This window comes from Tamandua tetradactyla, chromosome 9 (genome assembly GCF_023851605.1).
Source record: "Tamandua tetradactyla isolate mTamTet1 chromosome 9, mTamTet1.pri, whole genome shotgun sequence".
Lineage (NCBI taxonomy): Eukaryota > Metazoa > Chordata > Mammalia > Pilosa > Myrmecophagidae > Tamandua > Tamandua tetradactyla.
The window spans coordinates 35,272,708-35,291,282 of record NC_135335.1 but is presented as its reverse complement, the minus strand read 5'-3'; the positions used below and the strand labels follow the sequence as shown (position 1 = coordinate 35,291,282).

The following is an 18,575-nucleotide window of genomic DNA, read 5'->3' as shown; positions in this document are numbered from 1 at the left end:
GATTTCAAATACAGTTAAGAGGTTATCCTGGAGGTTATTCTTATGCATCATACCTATATTCTTTTTTTAGTTTATGATGTATAGAGGGAAGTACCAGAAACTGTTGAGCTGGGTTCTAGTAGTATTAATTCTTGAAGAGGATTGTATAACAATATAGCTTTTACAATGTTACTATGTGATTGCAATAAGCTTGTGTCTGATGCTGCTTTTAACAAAGGTGTGGACAGATGAGTAAAAAATATGGATATAAAATAAACAAATATAGGGAGATAGGTGGGAAGATCAGGACATGCAGAGCAGGGTGGGTCTCATCAGTCACGACCCCCACCAGGGGCAGTCAGCAGTGCACAGGGAAGTGCAGACTCGAGGGAATTGACCATCCCTCCACTCCAACCAGCCCCAATTGCTGGCTGGAGAAACTTCTCTGTGCAGCTGTGAGGCTGGCAGTGCCCATAGGGAGACCAGAAGCATCACAAGCTGTCCACAGCAAAAAGTTATGCCCCTGGGTAGTGGGAGCAGTCACTCAGCTGGGCCCCACGAGAAGTCACAATTGGCCTCTGTGTCCCACGTACCAGACCCAGCCACTGCACCGCTGCATGCCAGGAGCAGCCCCACTAGCATGCACACCACCTTGCCAACTGGCTGCTGTAGTCAGGGAGGGGCCGGCCTGAGGGGTGGCGGTGCCTCAGGAGCACCACCTGGTGGGAAGAAGTGGTAAGTGTAGTCTGGCAACCTAACAGATTTTCCTCCTATATTTTTTAGTAATAGTATTATCATTTTTATTTCCATTCCTATATATATATATACATATATGTTTATTTATTTATATCTGTATAGGTTTTTAATTTTTTTATTTTAATTTTCTCCCCCTTCTGTGACTACGAGTCTAAGTTCATTCCCAATATATCCTGCAGTGTCTCCTTCGGACTTTGGGGCCACAATTGCTAAGGTGTCTGGGTTTTGTTTTGTTTTGCTTTGCTTCTGAGGGGAGTACATGGGTCAGTAATCGAGCTCGGGCCTCCCATGTGACAGGTGAGCATTTTGCCACTGAACTATGTGCACACCCCTGCCTAGCTTTTAAGAGACCCTCAAAAGTAGAACTATACCCCTAACCTGAGATCTGGGCCTTGGTTTGGCAGGGAATTACTAACAGTGAAAATGCAAAAGGAAACCTCCAATGTAAAACCAAATAAATACATAACTTTGGATGAGTGGGGGAACCAACTTGCAAAATAACCTTATTAAGATAATCAAATGCCCTAAACATAACAGGAAATCACAAAGCACATGAAGATCCAGGCAGCCAAACGACCAAATGAAAATACAGGAGGGTACACAGATTACAGAACAGCTACTCAAGGATATTTATAAAGAAATAAAGGATCAGAAGGGCACTAGCAAAGTATAAAGAAGAACTTGAAAGAAGAAACAGAAAAATAGCAGGTCTCAAAGAGGTGAAAGACACAGTAGACCAAATTAGAACTATACCAGACACATGATGGCAGATTTGAAGCAGAAGGAAGAATAAGGGAGTTAAAAGACAGAACAATTGAATTAAAGTGCACAAAAGAACAAATGACAGGAAAGTTGGAAAGAACAGAATCGGATCTTGGGGAAACAATGGACAACAAAAGGCATGCAAATACAAGACTCACTGGTGTCCCAGAAGAAGAGTAAAGGGCTGGGAGGTTACTAGAAGCTATAATTAGGGAAAACTTCCCACCCCTTAGAAAAGAAATATATATGCAAACCAAAGAGGTCCAAAAGACTCCGAATAGGATAAATCCAAATAGGCCAACTCCAAGACAAATACTACTCAAACTGTCAAATTTTGACAAGAAGCAGAAAGTCCTGAAAGCACGAGAAAAGTGATTTTCTACATACAAAAGAAAACATATAAGACTAAGTTTGGACTACTCAACAGGCACCATGGAAGCAAGAAGGCAGTGGTATGATATTTTGTAGGTTTGTCCAGGCTAGTGTGATGCCCCGATAAATCCCAGAGTCATCTGGACAGTGAATAAAGAAGTATTTGCAAAGTCCGCTTGGCGGAATGGTGAGAAAGGGGGAAATTCAACTTCCCCATTTCAAGAATTCCTGATATTCTCACAAGCAGTGGGGACAACCAAAGCAAAAGGCCAAGCCCTTGAATCACTGGTTCATTCATATGAAATTTATCCCTGCAAAGGATAGGCTAAGCCTACTTAAAATTAGGCCAGAGTCACCCACAGAGAACCTCTTTTGTTGCTCAAATGTGGCCTATCTCCCAGCCAACATGGCAAGCAAACTCACTCCCCCTCTCTACGTGGGACATGACTCCAGAGGTGTAAACCTCCCTGGCAATGTGGGACAGAAATCCTAGAATGAGCTGGGACTCTGCATCAAGGGATTGAGAAAACCTTCAACTGAAAGGGGGAAGAGAGAAATGAGACAAAATGAAGTTTCAGTAGAGATTTCAAACAGAGTCCAGAGGTTATCCTGAAGGTTATGCTTATGCATTATATAGATATACCCTTCTTAGTTTAAGATGTATTAGAGTGGCTAGAGGGAAGAACCTGAAACTGTAGAGCTGTGTTCCAGTAGCCATGTTTCTTGAAGATGACTATACAGATATCACTTTCATAATGTGACTGTGTGATTGTGAAAACCTTGTGTCTGATGCTCCTTTTATCTATGGTATGGACAGATGAGTAAAAGATATGGATAAAAAATAAATAAATAATGGGGGAACAAATGTCAAAATAAATTGAGTAGACTGAAATACTAGTGATCAATGAAAGGGAGTGGTATGGGGTACAGGAAAAAACATGGGGGAACAAAGGTTAAAATATACTGGATAGATGGAAACACTAGTGGTCAATGGGAGTGAGGGGATGGGGTATGGTGTGTATGAGTGTTTTCTTTTTTCTTTTTATTTTTCTGGAGAGATGCAAATATTCTAAGAAATGATCATGGTGATGAATATACAACCATGTGATGATACTGTGAGCCACTGATTGTACACCAAGTACGGAATGTTCATATGATAAGAATGTTTGTGCTTGTATACTGGGTTTTTTTCCCCCTTTGGTTGATAACTTTTTTTTTTATTGTATAGTATAATATATATACAAAGAAAAGAAATAAAAAAGCAATAGTTTTCAAAGCACTCAACAAGTGGTTACAGGACAGATCCCAGAGTTTCTCATGGGCTACTATACGATCCTCTCATATTTTTCCTTCTAGCTGCTCAAGAATAGATGAGGCTAGAGGGCTTAAATATTTTTTATCATTGCAATTGACTTTTTTTCCCTTTATTTTTTGTGAATAACATATATATATATATATATATAAAACCTATAAATTTCAAAGCACAGCACCACAATTAGTTGTAGAACATATTTCAGAGTTTGACATGGGTTACAATTTCACAATTTCAGGTTTTTACTTTTAGCTGCCCTAAGATACTCGAGACTAAAAGAGATATCAGTTTAATGATTCAGCATTCATATTCATTTGTTAAGTTCTATCTTCTATGTATATTTCCACCATGACCTTTGATCTTTCCATCCCTCAATTTAGGGTTGTTTGGGCTATGGCAATCCTAAATTTTTTATACTGGAAGGGTCTGTCACTAATACGGGGTAGGGAGATGGAACTACCTGATGTTCTGGAGAGGCTGGGCTAGGTTTTAGGACTTATCTGGACCAGGGATCCACCCAGAGGTTGTAAGTTTCTGGAAAGTTACTCTAGTGTGTGAAACCCTTGTGGAATCTTTTATATTGCCCTAGGTGTTCTTTAGGATTGGCTGAAATAGTCCTGGTTGGGGGAGGGCAGGTTATGATAGGTAGGAAGGTCTAATTGAAGCTTGCATAAGAGCAACCTCCAGAGTAGACTCTCAACTCTATTTGAACTCTCTCTGCCTGAAAATATCCTAGAGTATATTAAGCAGATAATCAAAAAGTATTGGCAAAGTCCCTGAGGGAGGGGAGAAAGACTATGGAACTATTAAAGCTTACCATCAGGGAATCCCCTGATACTGTGTCAAACTTTAGGGACACCCAATCAACAGGGTATATTGATAGGGAAGTATCTGAAGTTCTGGAGAGGCTGGGCTAGGTTTCAGGACTTCTTTGGACCACGGACCCATTTGGAGGTTGCAGGTTTCTGGAAAGTTACTCTACTGCATGGAACCCTTGTGGAATCTTATATATTGCCTTAGGTGTTCTTCAGGATTGGCTGGAATGGTCCTGGTTGGGGGTTGGCAGGTTATGATAGGTAGGAATGTCTACCTGAAGTTGCATTAAGAGTGACGTCCGGAGTAGCCTCTCGACTCCATTGAACTCTCTGCCACTGACACTTTCTTAATTACACTTCTTTTCCCCCATTTAGTCAAGATGGAATTGTTGATACCACGGTGCCAGGTCTGGATTCATCCCTGGGAGTCATCTCCCATGTACGAGGGAGACTTTCACTCCCAGATGTCATGTTCCAAATAGGGGGAGGGCAATGATTTCACTTGCAGAGTTGGGCTTAGAGAGACTAAGGCTACATCTGAGCAACAACAGAGGTCCTCCAGAATTAACTCTTAGGCATGGTTATAGGCAGTCTAAACTTCTCCATCACCTACATAAACTTCATAAGAGTAAGCCTCATGATTCAGGGCATGCCCTATTGATTTGGGTGTCCTTAAAGTTTGACACAGTATCAGGGGATTCCCTGATGGTAAGCTTTAATATTTCCACAGTCTTTCTCCCCTCCATCAGGGACTTTACCAATACTTTTTGATTATCTGCTTAATATACTCTAGGTTGTTTCCAGACATTACAATAATCTACAGAGGATTAAAGGACCTCTTTCTTATTCTGTACTTCCTGTGTTTCCATTGGTCAAATGAGCTATACAGATAGGTTGAATTAGATTATGCACTACAGAAAATTTCAGTTCTGGATCAAATAAACCTTTCTTCCATCGGTCTCAGAGTATGTGGGGTTCTAAATATAGACAAGTGTCTTCCTTACCTCTATGTTCTGAATTACTTTAACCCCAACCTGTTCAGTTTCATTCTTCTAAATATCAGGTTATACAGATAAAATAGCCTCTCAAAATCCATAAATAATAATCACCACTCCAGATGTCTGCTCTAAAAGCTTGCAGTCTAGGCCCCTGTTTTCTTATAAGCATTTTCTAAAGGTCACCATAACATTGTTGTTCTTTTGTTTCTGGCTTATTTTGTCTCACCAAATGTCCATGTTCATCCACATCATTGCGTACCTGTATATTGTTTTGTCAATAAAAATATTTAAAAAGAAAAAAAGTATTGGTAGGATCCCTTGAGGGCTGGAGGGGGAAAAAAGGATAGGGAGAGTCCCTTGAGGGACTGGAGAAAAAATATGGAACTATTAAACTTCTTCATCTGGGAAACCCCTGATGTGCTTTCAAACACAGGGACTCCCAAGAAAATAGGCCAAGCCCTTGATTTTCAGGCTTGTCCTTATGAAACATTTCTTAGTGGAAAAGCTAAGACTACCTATAACTATGCCTGAGATGCTGCCAGAAAACCTCTTTAATTGCTCAAATGTGGCCTCTCTCTCCCTAAGCCCAACTCTGCTAAGAAAATCATTATCCTCCTCCCTACAGGGGACATGATATTCATGGGTGAAAGTCTCCCTGACAATGTGGGACATGACTTCTAGGGACGAGCCTGGCCCTGGCACCGTGGGATCAATACCGATCAAACATTTCGGAACAAAAAGGGGGAAAGATAGGTAACAAAAAAAGATATCACTGGTTAAGAGAGTTCAAATAGAGTAGATGGTAGCAACAGCTACAAAACAAAGCTTCAAGGTTAGGTATTGAAACAGGAAAAAGAAAATACTAATATCTGATGTCACTCCATTATAGCCCAAACCTCCATGGGAATGGGGTTAGTAAAAATAAAACCTCTGTAATATCATTGATGTCAAATAAATTACAAGATATGAATCCTACCTACTATCTCTCTGAATACATGCTGGCAAACACAGAATTTCATATACTCAGATATAGAGTAAGACAACTAACAGATCTTATAATTCAACATCACACTGAGACCACTTGTCATGGTCAGGGTTCATGTGTCAACTTGGCCAGGTGGTAGTACCTGTTTGGTTGGACAAGCGCTGGCCTGTCTTTTGCTATGAGGATATTTCACAGAATTAAATCATGATCATATTCACCTCATCCACAGCTGATTCCATTTGTAATCAGCCAAGGGGAGTGTCTTCTTTAATGAGTGATGCCTAATCTAATCACTGGAAGCCTTTTAAGGAGGATTCAGAAGAGAAAGGCTCTCTTTCTGCTTCGGCCAGCAAGCCTCTCCTGGGGAGTTCGTCCAGACCCTCCATCGGAATTGTCAGCTTCACAGCCTGCCCTACAGATTTTGTACTCTATATTCCCACAGTTAAATGAGACAATTTTATAGATTTTATATTTATGAATATTTCCTGTTGACGCTGTTTCTCTAGAGAACCCTAACTAATACTGTTACTCTCAGACAACCATATATAATGCATATAATAACATAATTTAAGATTTCATCTGACAATTTTAGAGGAAGGCTATTGTCAGGGAATTCATGTGCAGGTCCCAACTGTTGGTCCTGTGGGTGTGAACCCATTTGTAAACATAATCTTTGAAGAAGTTATTAGTTAAGATGTGCCTAAACTGAAGGAGGGTGGTCTTTATTCCAGTATGACTTAAGTCCTTATAAGCAAAAGAAATTGGACAGGGAAAGAGAAGGCACGGCAAGCAGCCACAAGCCAGAAGTCACCAAAACCCAGAAAAGAAAGGAGAAGATACCACTGTGTGCACTGCCATGTGACAGAAAAGCTTAGGACCAAGGATCACCAGCAGTAAGCCCCAGAACACCAGTCTTCAGGTAAAAAGCATCATCTTGCGGACACCACAAATTTGGACTTCTCCTAGCCTCAAAACCATGAGTTAATATGTTCTCATTGTTTAAGCCAACCCATCATATAGTATTTGTTTCAGGAGCCAAGAAATGACTACAGCTATATACTTTACTCCATACAGTAAACAGGAAAATTCTGTAATTTCAGTATTCATTGATGAACACGTTGCCAGGAGTCTGTAGCATTCTTTCAATACCTTACCCCAACTCAAGCCACTGGGTAATTTCCCTCTTAATATGAAAATGAAATTTGTCAATAAGAAATACTCTAGGAAAATTGAGATCAGAGAAATAAACCCACACATCCATGGTCAACTGATTTCTGATAGGGGTGCCAAGTCTACTCACTGGGGTAGACTCTTCAACAAATAGTACCAGGAAAACTGAAAACCCACATGCAAAAGAATTAAATTGGACCCTTACCTTACACCATATACAAAAATTAAATCAAATGAATCAAAGACCCAGATATAAGAGAAAAAATTACAAAACTTTTAGAAAAAAAACAAAGAAATATCTTCAGGACCCTGTATCAGGCAACAGATTCTTAGACTACACCAAAAGTACAGGCAACAGAAGAAAAATAGATGTATTAGACTTCATCAAAATCAAGAGCTTTTGTACAAAGAACATTACCAAGGAACTGAAAACAAAATGAACAGGACGGGAGAAAATATTTGGAACCCAATAACTGATAAATGTTTAATATTCAAAATATAAAAAGAATTCCTACAACTCAACAAAATGGAAAAAAACTCAATCGAAAAATGGGCCAAAGATATGAACAGACATTTCTACAAAGCTGTACACATGGCCAATAAGCATGAAAAGATTCCCAATATCATTAATGATTAAGGAAATGTAAATCAAGACCACAATGAGACAACACTTCCCACCCACTGGAATGGTTATTATTTTTTAAAAAACAGAAAATAGCAAGTACTGACAAGGATGCAGAGAAGTAGGAACCTCAGAACATTGTCAGTGGGAACGTTCTGGCAATTCCACCTCCAGGTATATACCCAAAAGAAATTAAGGCAGGGACTCAACCAGATTTTATACACTAATGTCCACACCAGCATTATACACAATAGCCAAAGGGTGGAAGCAACCCAAATGTCTATCAGCAGATGAGTGGATAAACAAAATGTAGTATATCCATACAGTGGACTATTATTCAACTCTAAAAAGGAATGAAATTCTGAAATATGTTACAACATGGATAAACCTTGAAGACATCCTGCTGAGTGAAATAAGCAGACACAAAAGGATGTATATTGTATGATTCTACTTATATTAAAGAGCTAGAATATAAACATTCATAGAGACAGAAAGTAGAATACAAGTTACCAGGTGGTGAGGGGAGGGTGGAAAGAAAGGGGAGTCAGTGCATAATGAGTACAGGGTTTCTGTTTGGTGTGATGGGAAAGTACTGGTTATGGATGATGGTGAGCACAGCACAATACTGTTAATATGATTAATGCCACTAAATAGTGTGCGTGGGAAAGGTTGAAATGGGAAAGTCTGTGTTTCCAAAATTAAGGGGAAAAAAAGGAGCAACTACAGAGACAATGACAACTAAATGCAACACATGATCCTGGACCGGATCTAATAATGGAGGAGAAAATGCCCAATAGGACTTAACTGGGATATATGAAAAAAATGCACTATAGACTGTAAGCTATGTATCAGTATTAAATTTCTTAAACTGGATAATTGTACTTAAGGTGGTTATATAAATGAGTATCTTTGTTTTTAGGAAAGTATATGGAAGATTAAGTGTTCAAGAGCATGCTATACATAACCTACTCTCAAATGTTTAGAAAACACACAAGAAGACAGAAGGATGAATGTACAGAATGATACAGCAAATGTGGCAAAAGGTTAAAAGCTGGTGGATCTGGGTATCTGGATGGAGAGTATGTTGGAGTTCTCTATATGGATTTTGCATTATTTTTGAAAAGTATCCTGTAAGTTTGCAATTATCTCAAAATAAAGTTTATTTAAAAAAGAAAGAAAGAAATACACTATTAATATACATAAAAGAATAAAAAACATGTTCAAACAAAAACTTTTTCATGAATGTTCATAGGAGCATTATTCATAATAGCACAAAAGTGGAAACAACCCAGTGTCCAACTGATGAATGGATAAACAAAATTTGGTATAGCCATACAATGAAATATTACTCAGCTATAAAAAAGAATGATCGACTAAGAAAAGGAAAGGGGAGAAGGAATAATTATAGTGAAGAAATCTGGTAAACATTATCTGGACCAGGTTATCAGTTTATCATCACCAGTTACAGGCCATATTAATAGCATGATTTGGTGTGATGAGAAAAGTACTTCATCTCTGTGGTATTTTTCTCCACAAGCTGGAACTTCAGTCTAATCATGAGAAAAACATCAAAGTGAGGGGCAGTCTAAAAACAACTGACCAGTACTCTTCAAAATTAACCTACAACATGAAAAACAAAGAATGACTGACAAACTCTCACAGATCAAAGACAACTAAGGAGACAGGGCTACTAAATTTATTGTGGAACCGTAAATTGTATGCTGGAACAGAAAAAGGACATTAGTGGAAAAACTAATGAAGTCATAATAAAGTCTGGAGCTTAGTGGTTTTTGTTTTTTTTTTTGTTTTTTTTTTTTTACATGGGCAGGCACCAGGAACTGAACCTGGGTCCGCTGGCATGGCAGGCAAGCATTCTTGCCTACTGAGCCACCGTGGCCCACCCGGTTTTTGTTTTTTTAAAGGATGAAGTACAAATACATGCTACAATGTGGATGAACCTTGAAAATACTATATAAGTTAAAGAAGTCAGACACAAAAGATGACAGATTATATATTGCGATTTACATGAAATGTCCACAATAGCCAAGACCAAAGAGATGGAAAGCATATTAATGGTTAGTCTGGACCTGGGAGGCTGAGGAGATTTATTAACTATCTAATGGATACAGGGTTTCTTTTTGAAGTAATGAACATGTTGAAATTGGACTGTGGTGGTGACTGCACAACTCTGAATAAACTGAAAACCACTGAACTATACGTCAAAATGGTGAATTTCATGCTGTGTAAATTTTGCCACAATTAAAAAAATAATACATTTCCAAATGTTAATTATGTAGCAACTTTATCTTCCACTACTTAACAAAATGCTGTGCTCATAAAAAACATTCAAAAATGCTTTTTAAAAGTTAATATAGGGCGGGGCGGACAACAGTGGCTCAGTGGCAGAGTTCTCACCTGCTGTGCTGGAGAATCGGGTTCGATTCCTGGAGCCTACCCATGCGAAAAAAAAAGTTAATATAGGGCAATGCAACAGTGGCTCAGTGGCAAAATTCTCACGCGCCATGCCAGAGACTCAGGTTCGATTCCCAGAGCCTGTCCATGGCCAAAAAAAAGTTAATATATTGACAATATGGAAAAGATAAGACTATAAAGACAGATCAGTGGAGATAGGGATTGGTAGGGGAATGACTGAATTGGTGAAACAGATTTTTTAGAACATTGAAACTATTCGGTATGGCGCTATTATGGTGAAAACAAGACATTAAAAATTTGCCAAACGATCAACAATTCCATCCAGGCCAAAAGGGGGAAAAGAAGTGTAATTAATAAAGTATCAGTGGCAGAGAGAGTTCAGATAGAGTTGAGAGGCTACTCTGGAGGTTGCTCTTATGCAAGCTTCAGTTAGACCTTTCTACCTATCATAACCTGCCCTCCCCCAACCAGGACCATTTCAACCCATCCTAAATAACACCTAGAGCAGTATATAAGATTCCACAGGGGTTCCATGTACTAGAGTAACTTTCCAGAAACCTACAACCTCCGGATGTATCCCTGGTCCAGATAAGTCCTAAAACCTAGCCCAGCCTCTCCAGAACATCAGGTAGTTCCATCTCCCTACCCTGTATTAGTGACAGACCCTTCCAATATCAAAAATTTAGAATTGCCATAGCCCAAACAACCCTAAAGTGAGGGATGGAAAGATCAAAGGTGACAGTGAAGTTATACAGAGAAGATAAGACTTAACAAATGAATATGAATGCTGAATCATTAAACTGATATCTCTTTTAGTCTCGAGTATCTTAGGGCAGCTAAAAGTAAAAACCTGAAATTGTGAAATTGTAACCCATGTCAAACTCTGAAATACGTTCTACAACCAATTGTGGTGCTGTGATTTGAAATTTATAACTTTTTCATATATATGTCATTTTTCACAAAAAAAATAAGGAAAAAAGTCAATTGTGATGATTAAAAAAATATTTAAGCCCTCTAGCTTCCTATATTCTTGAGCAGCTAGAAGGAAAAATATGAGAGGATCATATGGTAGTCCATGACAAACTCTGGGATCTGTCCTGTAACTACTTGTTGAAGAGTGCTTTGAAAACTACTGCTTTTTTATTTCTTTGCTTTGTATATATGTTATTTCATACATTTTAAAAAAAGTTCAAAAATTAAAAATAAAATAAAAAATTTGCCAAATTGCACAGAACTTTAAGTATAGGGCATAAATTTTAATACACGTAAAATTTTTAAATAATCATTTAGGAGGTAGAGAGGCCCCAGGTTGAATGCAAAAGAATCTAAATAAATGTATTACAAATATATAAAACAATTACACTGAAGGCTATGGGGGAATAAAGTGCCAACCTAGGTAATCATGGAAATGAGTGGAGTCTGTAACAATCAAGTCAAAAGAAACCGTACATAAGCACTGTACTCTAGTTGATAAAGTTGTTCTCAGAGGGATACAGGTTATCAACTCTGAAACCACTATACATGCATTCTAGAAATGGATTAAATAAATGTATGGCAGATGGTGGGGGCCAGGTTTCTCCATGGAGCAGAAAGTTAAAAAGAAGCAAAGGGAAGAGACTAAAATGATCAATGTGGTAATGAATTAGAGTAAGAGACATCAGCATGTACTCATGATTAGTTTAATACAGACATAATGATTAGAAATAAAATTTATAGTTACATGCATATACACAGGTTAGTATACACAGATATATCTACTTCCTCTGTCAGCTAGAGAGCATAGAAGCAACAATACTACAGTAGCAACAAGCATACCTAGTATCCACATCCTGGTTTCTAATATCATCCTCCAATAAAAGGAACCAGGCTCCTCAGAAAAATGATTTATTATAGGACTGGGGCAGGAAATACACAAGATAAGCCCAAAGCATCTTGTGTTGTTAGAAGTAAAAAAGTACATAAAAACCACACAATGATCGGGGTATATCAAAGAGAAGGGATACTAAAAGAATATCCAACTGAAAGAGCTCCCAATAGCCAAATGTAGAACAATAAAATAGGTTTAGATTATAACCAAAATATAAAATAAACATCCATGAGTCCATAATTATATAAATAAATGAATAAATAATAAGTGAGGGGGAATAGACAAACCTCCCATGCAGAAGAATTACAAATAATTTATGTAGGTACTCCACCCTTAACGCAGTATAACAAGTTTTTAAAAGTCCTTTAAAGTTAATCTTTAAGTATGAGCTGCGCACAGTGACTTTCTTCCAAAGAATACAGTATGGAAAGGGAAAAGAAAAGTGTAATTTTACAGTGGAGAAACCTGACAAACTCCATCTCAAGCCAAGTGATCAAGATTAATATCTAACACTGATATGTCAAGCTGATAGTATATATCTCTGATATGTGATGAGAATGCCACTTGACCTTCAAGGTCTTCCTTCCAAAAACATTATACCAATCCAGCCATGAGACTAACATCAGACAAATCCCTACTAAGGGACATTCTACAAAATACCTAACCAATAATCTTAAAAATTGCCATGGTCATTAAAAATAAACTGTCATAGCCAAGGGAAGCATAAGGAGACATCACCAGTAAATGTACTGGCAGCCATTACATTTTGCATTTAATTGGTCCTGGAACAAAAAAAGGACACAAGGAAAAACTGTGGAAATCTGAATAAAGCATGGATTTAATTTAAAAATGCATCAATATGGGTTCATTAATTGTGACAAATGTACCACAGTAATGTAAAATGTTAAAAATAGGGAAACTGGGTATGGAATAGATGAGAGCTCTATATTACTGTGCTAGTTTGAAACTGTTACGTACTCCAGAAAAGCTATGCTCTTTTAACGCAATCTTATGGGTGAAGACTTATTGTGGGTAGAATCTTTTGATGAGACTATTTCCATGCAGATGTGACCCCCACCCATTCAAGGTGGGTCTTAATTATTTTACTGGAATCCTTAAAAGAACCAATACAGAGAGCAGAGACACAGACACTTGGAAATGCTAAGAGAACCATTTGAAACCAGGAGCCTGGAGAGGAGGACAGCAGACATCACTATGAACATTTCCATGTGACAGAGAAACCCCAGACTCAATCAGTCTTTCTTGAGTGTAGGTATCCTCTTGTTGGTCCCTTAATTTGGACATTTTTCACAACTTTAGAATTGTTATCTGTAGCATAATAAATCCCCTTTATAAAAGCCAATCCATTTCTGATATACTACATTCTGGCAGCTTTAGCAAACTGAAACAATTACTTTCACAATAATTCCATAAACCTAAAACTACTCTACAACAAAATGTTTATTTTAAAAGTTTATTAAAAATGTTCTAATGTATTCACAATCTACTAAATACCTGAACTTGTACACAAAAGATACCTAAGATATAATCTTGGCTGTCAAGGAGCTTTTTTCTCATTGTAAGATAAGAAAAATGCTCATGAAACAATTATGGAATACAAAAATATGAAAATATTAAATTGAGAAGTATAGGGTACATAAAAGTATACTAGGGATACAGAGAAAACCTAGAAGTATGTAGAAAGACTTCATTAAGGAGATAAAACTTGAATTAGTACCTTAAAATATATTTCAGGGTCCTAAAGTGAAAACAGAAACAATGATAAACTGGTAAACTTACAGAGAACAACCAAAAGGGTAAAGAAATAAGGAAAAGCTAAAAGATAATTGTTCTAGGTTGTAAGCTGCCAGAATGTGGTATACCAGAAACGGAATGACTTAAAAGGGGGAATGTATTAAGTTGCAAGTTTACAGTTCTAAGGCTGTGAAAATGTCCCAATTAAAGCAAGTCTATAAAAATGTCCAAATTAAGGCACCAACAAGAGGTTACCTTCACTCAAGAAAGGTTGATGAAATTCAGGGTTTCTCTCTCAACTGGAAAGGCACATAGTAAACACGGAGACGTCTGTTAACTTTCTCTCCAGGCTTCTTATTTCATGAAGCTCCCCCAAGGGTGTTCCCCTTCTTCATTTCCAAAGGTCTGTGGCACATAGGCTCCAGTGGTTCTCATGGCTCTCTCGTGGCTCTGAAGCTTTTTCCAAAAATCCTTTCTATTTTAAAGGAGTCCAGTAAAAAAAAAAAAAAAAGAAGACCCAGCTGGAATGGGTAGAGTCACATTTCCCACTAATCAAAGGTTATACCCACAATTGGGTGAGCCATATCTCTGCGGAGATAATCTAATCAAGTTTCTAACCTACAGTACTGAATAGGGATTAAAATAAATGGCTACCAGGTGTACAGGTGGTTCAGTGAAAGAATGCTTGCCTTCAATGCAGGAGACCTAGGTTTAATTCCCCAACCATGCAAAAAAAAAAAAAAAGAAATGGCTGCCTCCACAAAATGGATCAGGATTAAAACATGGCTTTTCTAGGGTCCATAATCCTTTCAAACCAGCACAATAATATTTTACCCTGAAAAGCAAAGATTTAAATGTATTATACATTAACATTGTATAATAGCAGTATTCAGATACTTAAAAAGTCATATAGAAAAGCTAACAGAGTTACATCGTATACCCATTTAACTTACAAGCTGACCTCTGATAAAATGTGACCAGCAATTAAGGACAGACAGTGACAGCTGTTCTAGTAGAGTCACAACAGGAAATGCCAATTTGGAAAGACAGGAAGCAGGTGGCCAAGTTCTCTACAACTTTTTCAAAGAACAGTATGTGAACCCAATGAAGCAAAAATTTAGCTTCAAATCCTAAAAACATTTACTGACCACCTACCATGTGCCAGGAGCTTTCATGTATATTATCTTGCTTAAATAGTTACCAAAAAAAAATTTATAAACAAGCATTAATGTAAAAGAGGTCTAATGTAAAAATAAAATAAACCCATGGGATCAGAATTCTCCACCATCCCCAAATCTCTGCTAAGGATTTTTTTTTTTAATTGTGAAAAATAACATATACATAATATGCTAAGGATTTGATAGCTGTTTCAAGAAGCAAAATAGTTTGAAAACTCAAATATCTTCCTATCAATATATTTCCCTCTCACTTTCTTTCATTCAGTGGCTCTCAGTCTTTAACGCACTTTAAGAATTGTACCTGATTTTATACACCAAAAACTGCACAACAGTTTAGGAAATTTAAGGGATTTTCAAGTATAGTTTTCATCTAGTAACTTTCACCTTGTGCACTAATTTTAGAACCTAATCCTGGATGAGGTGCAACCCCACTCAAAGTCAATCCTTGAGCTCTTTAAGACAGCATCAGGGAGAGGAGGGAGGGAGGTAGAATCCTATTACAACATGAAGAAAAACAACAATCAGAGCTATCTAAAAATGGCAAATACTACCTCAAAGTAATGAATTCTCTAGCACCACAAGCATTCAAATAGAGGCTAAAATCATTAAGAACATTTTAGAAAAGAGCAAGTGGGTAAGAAGTTAAGATTTTTTCCAACTTTTAGATACTATAATGGGTAGACTTTTAAAACCTGAGGGGAGGGCAATTAAGGCAAAATGAGGAAAGTCACAAAGGCAAGAATGACATGATATATGGTGAAATTTAATGCTGGGAACCATAAAAGAAGTTCATTTCCACCTGCAGGCCTTTGCACTTGTTTCCTTTGCCAGGAAAGCTGAAAAGGCAGTAGCTTCTAGGCTACAATTCAAAATAAGTCCTTAGTGAATCCTCCTCTGTAACCTTCCACCCACCCCAGTCACTCATTTGTCACATATAGAAATTTTTTTAAATTTCTTCATAGTTTATATTAGGATTCAGCAAACTTTTTCAATAAAGGAACTAACTATAACTGACAAGCCTAAGTGAGATCACCATATGTTTTAGTATGGCCTGAGAGCTAAGAGTGTTTTTTACATTTTTAAATGGTTGGGGTGAAAAAAAATATCAGAAGAAGAATCTTTTATGAAAACTATATAAAATTCAAATTTCAGTGTCCAAAGTTTAATAGGAAAACAGAGACATTCATTTATGTATTGTCTGTGGCTGCTTCGGCACTACTACAGCATAGCTGAATTGTTGCAACAGAGACCACATGGCCCTTTACAGAAAGTTTGCTGACCCCTGGTTTATGTCATTATCTGAAATTATCTTGGCTATTTGCTTCCTTCTTGTGTAGTAGTCATTTCCACACACTGTAACCCAGTACCTAGAAACACTCCTAGAACAAAGCAAGGGCTCAATAAATATTTGATGAATAAATTAATGATCCATAAAGTCACTCTGAGGAGTGCTTATTTAAGTCCTCAGCTATCATTATAGGTCTTGGCAAATATGATAGTCATTAAAAAACTTACAGAAAAGAGATAATGTCCTAGGGTAAAGAGAGAACAAACGGTTTAAATAATGGTGGTCACCAACTAGTCCAGGCCATTGGGGTTGTTCATCATATTGTAGACTACAAGGTTTTTTTTGTTGTTGTTGCTCTTAAAAAATTTTCTCAACTATTGCAAGGTGTCACAACATTCTGTCAGCTGATTGTGCTTCTGTTTATCTTAAAATGCAAATATTCTGAGAAAAGAAACCTCATTTCCTATACATAGTACACAGAATCCACACCATGCCAAATCTTAATAAATGCTTATAACAGCTCTAGATCACATGGTATTGAATTTTTAATATCTAATTTTTCCTATGCTGCAGATCAGCAACCTGTTCTGTAAGCAGCTGAAAAACCTTTAGAAATTAAAAAGTTACCGCCTACAGACCAGAAGCAGCTTTTTAATCTTTCTATACTAGCCAGAAAGTGGGTGTCTAATAAAAAAAAAAAAAAAAGGCGAGCTCTATTGACAGGGGACAAGGTATCTTGAGTTAAAATCCCACCTATAAGCATTTGTTACATTGACACTGGTAAAACTACTGCCTGCTCACAGTTCAAGTACCAATATTCTCAATCCACAAACAACAAAAAAATCTTCTGTCACTAGCAAAACATTTTCGTATTTCCTCCAGGCTTTGTTAACAATTTATACACATAGGTAATAAAGAAACAAGGATTTGTTTTAATTGAATCACTTCCAAATTTTAAGATACTAGTCAGAAGACATAAATCAAAGTTTCGCTTTTTTAAAGAATTAGCTAATTTAGGATTTCAGACCTTTCAGAGAGAGGCTTATGTTACTGGTATCTCTCACAGGTATGTCAGTTGTAAGCAACCATTTTGAATTAGGATGGAGTTAGTGTGTGTGGTCACTTTTCTCTATGACAAACAAATGAGGATGAAAATGCAGCCTCCAAACAGCACTGGCTAAAATCTACCAAGATTAACGTGTAATCTGTCACCAAAACCAAGGGGGAAAAAACATTAGCCAAACGCTCAAGCCGGCTGCTTCAAGAAACTCTGCTGCAGATTCACCTGGGGCATCCTCACCACCCGTACTGTCAAGGAACGAACCAAACCAACCCTGTACACACACACACACACACACACACACACACCTCTCTGCTTAGACTGACACACACACACACACACACACACCTCTCTGCTTAGACTGACACACACACACACACACACACACCTCTCTGCTTAGACTGAAAAAGCAGAAGTCTGCAAGCTATAAACGGATCTCTCACTGCGCCCCTTTCACCTGCCTAGGCAGCACCCGAGCCTTGACTCACATCCCACCTCACACCTAAGAAAATAGGTTTCTCCCGTTTCCCAGCATAGAGGGCTTCCTCCTCCCGTTGAACAAGTTCAAAATCAAAACAAAAGGTGCAAAACTGGTTTCAGGTGGCAATGGTAGAGCCCGGGTGGCCAACTTCTGGGAACGCCAGGGACAACGAGGACTCCAGTTCTCCCACAACCCCTCGAGCCTCGGTCCAACTCCCCACGCCCCCCTCCCCTCACCTAGGCCCTGGAGGAGGGGGGGATGCTGGGAAGGAGGCGAGGGGAGGGGGGCTGGGTTAGAGAAACCCTGACATCAAAATGACAGCGGAAAGAGCCGGGAAAAGAAAGAGGCCCAGCCAGGATGCTGGGATTGGAGTCCTAGGCCCGGGGCTTCAGCCCCGAACGGGGGCGACCAAGTGTCCGAGTCGCACCAGGCCGCAAGCGGGAGGTCGGGCCCGCGTCGGCAGCGCCGCTCGACCACGCTCCCCTCACGACTCTCCCCACCCACCGGCTGAGGGACTGCGAGGGGGCCGCGGCGGCCGCCAGCCTCCGGAACCCGGGCGCTCACTCACCCGCGGGGAGGAGACGAGCAGGCGGCGTCTCCGCCAGAGCCGTCGCTCGAGGTCAAGCGCCGGCTCCTGCCGCACCCAGTCCATCCCCCCTGCCACCCCCCCTCCCGACCCTCCCCCCGCGCCGTCTCAGCCGCCGCCACTGCCGCCTCAGTCCCGGCACGGGTGCGCGAACCG

The 18,575-nt window shown here is 38.8% G+C and overlaps 1 protein-coding gene and 1 long non-coding RNA gene across 18 annotated transcripts in view; both read right to left on the bottom strand.

Moving 5' to 3' along the window:
* Nucleotides 1-18,575, bottom strand: part of TMCC1 (transmembrane and coiled-coil domain family 1) — a 390,104-nt gene that overhangs the window by 349,251 nt on the left and 22,278 nt on the right. For 11 of the 17 annotated variants that reach the window (XM_077116453.1, XM_077116455.1, XM_077116452.1 and 8 more), the window contains exon 1: nucleotides 18,402-18,509. The exons of 3 other annotated variants lie outside the window; for them this stretch is intronic. The gene's annotated coding sequence lies outside the window, so the exon portion shown is untranslated. Of the gene's footprint in view, nucleotides 1-18,401; nucleotides 18,516-18,575 lie in introns of those variants that run through there. 3 more of the 17 variants (XM_077116467.1, XM_077116466.1, XM_077116463.1) reach the window with 2 other exon arrangements.
* Nucleotides 9,559-18,356, bottom strand: LOC143646967 (uncharacterized). The gene is made up of 2 exons (XR_013157766.1): nucleotides 17,739-18,356; nucleotides 9,559-17,700 (listed from the first exon to the last, which is right to left on the bottom strand). It is a non-coding gene; the product is annotated as an uncharacterized LOC143646967 (long non-coding RNA).